Source organism: Triticum urartu, chromosome 7, assembly GCF_003073215.2.
Source record: "Triticum urartu cultivar G1812 chromosome 7, Tu2.1, whole genome shotgun sequence".
Lineage (NCBI taxonomy): Eukaryota > Viridiplantae > Streptophyta > Magnoliopsida > Poales > Poaceae > Triticum > Triticum urartu.
Genome location: NC_053028.1, coordinates 525142913 through 525148912, shown reverse-complemented (window position 1 = coordinate 525148912; position 6000 = coordinate 525142913).

The following is a 6000-nucleotide window of genomic DNA, read 5'->3' as shown; positions in this document are numbered from 1 at the left end:
GAACAGACTTGCCTCCAGAACAAAGAACCTGGCCAATTTAATCTCTGATGTGCTGCCTCGGTAGTCTATCAAATCAATTTCTATAAGATGGAGATCAAGGCATTCGATGAGATTGTTATAGTGCAGCACATTTTTTACTTTCAGGTCTTTTTATCTGCAAAAGAAGAGAACATATTAGAGCAGCTGGCTGTATAAGATTGCCGTGTCATCAAGAGGTACCAATATCATTCACTCATACGATAGGGTTGGCTGGCTAGTGATATTTTTTCACTATCTCTCTGTCTCTTTCTCTTTCCTCTCATTTACCTAGGAATACGTGAAGAGCTTGGGCATTTGTTGCCTTCCACTATGTGGCCGATGCCATATTTCGCAAAAGTATGCCACATAATACGCATCGATGTCAAATCAAAAGATTTTGGCACCGCTCTCGCGATGTGAGAGAGTTGGCACCGCTGTGCACACAAACCCACATGTATAAACAAATCAATCAAACCAACTACACCAGCCTCTCACTCTCCCAAACAAGTGTTTTTTTATTGCCTCGGTCCTCTCTCTCTCTCCCACGCAAGTGTTTTTTCATTGCGTGAGTTAATTTGGCACCAGAGCAAAGTAGGTGATCCAGATTGGGGCACCAAGTGAGCAATGGAGGGGCAAATATGCCAAATGCATCACAAGTGAATTTGGCATGTGTTTGGGCCTACGTAGTGGAGGGCCGTTATAGCCCACTTTTGTACTACTTCTTATTTAGTATAATATTTTGACCATAGATTTACATAAGAAAATGCCAATTCATGTCACTAAAATTACACCATTTGAAATTATGTTCAAATACAATCTAACGATATAGTTCTTAGTGACATGCATTAACATTTTGTCAGTTAAATCTATGGTCAAGTTTTGATACTACAAAATACGAAGAGTAAACCAGGGCGGAGGTAGTACTTGCTCTTAGGTTAACCATAGAGTTACTGGAGTAGTCTAAGTTACTGGAGTAGTACAACAAAAAAACGATGCAGGTGATCAAGTGAGAAAAAATACTAAAAACATTTCTTTCGGTATAGTGCATAGATGTAGTTTTGAAAACTACACTTGTCATCGTAATTTGGGAAAATTATGAAAATATTAAGCTACGTTGTGATTACCGTTTACTAATAGGAAGGAAGTTTCACCTCGATGAGTAGCTTCTCCGTGCACGAAACACATGTAAGGAATCCAACAACTTGATCCAGATTGGGGCCGATAGATTTTATTGCCAAGATCTTCACTGTGCGCATAGACTGGGTCAAGCTTGTGGGAATCATTTTCTAGAAGACGGTCGTAAATACATGAAGAAGAAATTTAAAAATGTGAATTTCAAGAAGATGGAGAAGAATATGAGTGTTGTACCTGAATGATTATGGATCCAATAAAGAGTTCGGAGAATTTGACAGATGAGTGCACCAACGCTGTCAATTTCAGTGCGACAATGACCCTAATTTCTGTTGGACCTTCGAGATCCGATACAAGCAATCTCTCAAGGAAAGGCACATTCTCAATGACCATAACGTGGAACGGTTGGAGTGGTCTTTTCCCAATTGATGTCTTGTTGTGGGGCCAGCAAGACACATAAATCATCGGAGATTGGTCGAGGAGATGTGGAGGCTAATGAACCCGTGGATCTGCTCAAGACGAAGGTACTCGAGTGCAGTACAGCTGCGGAGCAGGTGCTACATAGCCTTCTTCGAGATGACAACGTCGAAGAGGTCGAGATGCTTGAGTTGAGGGAGAAGAAGGGCAGGCGCGGCAATAATCTGGGGAAGATAGAAGGAGCTAAAGCTGGCACGGCGTAGCATTGGCACGAGGCGGAGCACGGATGGCGGCAGAGAGCGACATCGTCGATCTTCAAAGCTGAGCTCCTCGGGCTGATCTAGGGCGGGGGATAAGAACCACTCATCGAACTTGGGTTGGACCTTGCAGTTGGTACTGAACATGCGGATGTCAAGGCGTCTGGCTGGCCCAGGGTGCGATGAAAGGATCTTGGAGACTGCGGTTATGTGTTTGCAATCCCCATCGTAGAGGCAGCTGTCGACGGTGACGATGAGGGGGACGCGGTGGTAGAGGGGGCGCCACTGCCCGGAGAGAAGGGCGGTCCACACGGCAGATTTGGTGGGGAGAAGGCCGATGATGACGATCAGCATGTCGTCGGGGAGGCTGCTGATGAAGTCCAGGCTCACAGGATGCGGTTTTGGCTCGAGCCGCCTCCATTTGTTGGCTGCCTCGCCGTCCATCTCAACTAGCGGCGACGCCGGTGTACACGTGTGCTGGTGTGTGTTGTGTGCTGAGTGTGTGCGAGTGCGTCCTTCTGTGCATGCCGCCGCGCAGTGGTGAATTGTGCGCGAGTGCGTCCTTCACGCGAAAGAAGTGTATCCTCAATGTGCCCTCAATTTACTAGCATGCGGGTTGCTACCCCGAGTGGTTTCAACTTTGTTTACTTCACCGCGTGTCAGATGGGCCTCTAGTTTACTTATTTTCACCCACTGCCACATGGTCCAGCACACGAAGATACAGAACACGGGCTGACAAGGCAGCATGTGGACTGGTTGACCGGTCAACTAACCAATATACAGAGCAATACACTGACACAGTGAGCGTATAATCCGTTGGTATAGAGTGTTCGAGTGAGAGGGGAGGCACGTGAGAGATAGCAGAGAGAGAGAGAGAGAGAGAGAAAGAGCTACTCCCTCTATTCGATAATGTAGTTCCAACATTTTTTTTAAGTCAAACTTTTGAAACTTTGATCAAGTTTATATAGAAATTATGTATATCTACAATACCAAAGATAAATGATAGCACGAAGTAAGTACATGTTGTCATGAATCTAATGATCATTCCAGATGTAAATGTTTTTCTCCACATATATCTGGTCAAACTTTTTTGAGGTTTGACTTTTCAAAACATCCATATGCTTATGGACGTGAGAGAGTCCCTAACTAGAGAGAGAGAGAGAGTGAAATAGAAAGAGTGAGTGAAAAAAGTGTGTGTGCGTGTGTGAAAGAGACATGGACAACACTCGATAAAAGTCGAGAAAACGTGTGTGTCTTATGCAAACATATCACACATGCATCTTTGACAACGGAAGCAAGGTGAGAAGATAGTGTGTGGTTGTTTGCAACCGAGATAGCAAGACCCCTAGCACGTGGCCAAGAGGGGTCTGACAAACAAGGGAGAGAGGTCGAGAGAGACGTACGGGGAAAATGCAGACATGGGGAGGAGAGAGTGTATGTTTGTCATAGAGAGATCCCCTGGAGATCGTGATGGGACTACATGTGTGGGATATCGAGTGACAAGGTGTGTGCGCGATAGAAGATACCCCGAGAGATATCGAGATAGACGTATGGATGGAAGGAGACAATACGTGTGTTCCTGATGGCTAGTGAGAGATAATCATACTTAGGGGGGAGTGCTTGCGCCTATGATAGGGTGAGGGATTATGGTACTTATTAGGGGGGGGCATGTCACATAGAGAGAGAGAACAAGGGCGGATAGTGTTGGATGGGTCTATATGTATAGCGTGAGCGAGACATGTGTATGTGTGAACCAGGGAGATATAAAGTTTTGAGAGAGATTGAGGAGCATGATAATGCAGTGCATGTAAATTTTTTAGAAGTCAAACTTTGGAAAGTTTGATCAGGTTTACGCATATGTTATTTATATCTACAATACCAAAGATACATCATACGAAACTACATCTCATGGTGAATCTAATGGTATATGTTTGCCGTTCTAGATGTAATTGTTTTTCTCCACGTACATGGTCAAACTTTGTGATGTTTGACTTTTCAATAAATCAATATGCTATGGACCGAGGAGAGTGCCTAAGTCGAGAGAGATCAAGTGCGTGTGAAGGAGAATGAGTAAGTGTGCAAAAAGAGTATGTCTGTGAAAGAGAAAGTGACAACAAACGATAAATTAGAGAGAGTGTGTGTTTTTTTGTTTCTTAGGCGAATATCTCACACATGCATCTCCGAGATAGAAAAGCGAGGCGAGGAGATACACGAAGATAGCTAGTGTGTGATTGTTTGCAACGGAGAGAGACACCCGTATGCATATGTCTAATAGAGGTCTGGCCAACAAGGAACAAAGGTCGAGAGGGACACATGGAGAACATGGACGCATGGGGAGGGCAAGAGGGTGTGTTTCTGATAGAGAGATCCCCTCGAGATCGTGAGGGGACTATATGGGTGAGAGATCGAGGGAGGTGTGTGCGCGATAGAAAGATGCCCTGAGAGAAATCGAGATAGACCCATGCACATCTTTGTGATGGAGACTAAGATTAGCTAGTCATATACATATAGGGGGACTGCGTGTGCCTACAATTGAGTGAGAGACCATCATCCTTGGCTAGCTAGGCATGAGATTGTGTGTGTGTGCATGTGAGATGGAGAGAGATAGAGTTTTAGATGGGCCTATCGAGTGCGAGTGAGTTATGCATGTGTATGTGTGACCTAGGTAGATGGAGAGTTTGAGAGAGAGGGGGGAGAGCTCCAAGACGACATAGTGGTGCGTGAGAGAGTTATGGGAAACGAGCCAAGGAATTTGTGTGCGTACGATGAGTGCACCCAAGATATCTAGCTTGGACTAGAGAATCATAAATAGTGTGCGAGAGAGACCTATAGATGGAGTATATACGCATGCAAACTACAAAGACCCCCCCCCCACACACACACAGAGAGATGGAGAGAAAGCGAGAGGGACCAACAAGGTTTGTGTGTTGGATGCGTGCGACAGAATTGAAGATTGTCGGAGAGAGAGAGAGAGAGAGAGAGAGTCCGGGAGAGGGGGAGGTCGCGTTTTATGCCTCAAAGACTGATACAAACCATGTTTCGATATAAACTTGCATTCAAATATTTAAACTGGAAAATATGTTGTCTGCAATCCACACATGAACGGATATATGCGTATATCAACCAAGTTCATTAATTTGACTTTCAACATGTTCATGGAGTACTATAATATTGTACAACATGCTACTTGATTGAGGTGTTCGGTTTTGGATTTAGTTCACTATTTTGACCTGGTGACACTACAAAAAATACACTTCTGTGATGATACGTGTTTGTCACAGTAGGTCGCATTTTCTGTCATGCGTGTACATCCATGACGATTTTATTACATAATGAAGATAGTCATACCTGTGCTGTCGTAGAAGTGTTCCATGACATTACCAAAATTATCATCACGGAAGTGTCCACTTCCATGACGATAAATCCCGCGTCACAGAAGTGCTTTCGTCAAGGGTGACCGACACGTGGCATCCACCATAACGGAACGCCGTTAAGCTATCGGGTCGTGTTTTGGATCCGATAACCCGTTAACAGCGCCGACCAATGGGGATTTTTCACGTGTAAAATCATCATTGGCTGGAGGAAACATGTGTCGGCTCATCGTTGGGACAGATGTCATCCACTCATTGGAAAGAAGGCTCCTATGATACATCGACACATGGCACGGCCCAACAGAGGCCCATTCCTATGAAAAGGCCGGCCCGTTTGACTGGTCAAAAGGTGGCGGGCCGGCCCATGTAAAGCCTGTTAACAGCCTGATCGCATATAGCCCATTTACAGCCCGCTAACCGAAGGCCCGTTACGCCCTATCCGAATTAGGCCCAGTAGCGTCATCTGGGCCACCCAATATGATTCCAGCCCGTTTTCACTTTTGGCCCATGTATGGCCCATGACATCTTTCGGCCCATATGACGCCCTATGTAACTCTTGGCCTATTAACGGCCCGTGGTGAAACTGGCCCGTAATGAACAACGTATCACTTTACACCCATTAACGGCCCGTGGTGAAACTGGCCCATAATGAACAGTGTATCACTTTATACCCATTAACGGCCCGTTTTTCCGTTGGGCCATTTCCAGCCCATGTTATCTTTCGGCCTTCTCAGAGCCCATTTATTCTTGGGCTCATTTCCAGCATTCGTTTACTTAAGGCCCGTTATTGTCATTTTTTTCTTGTG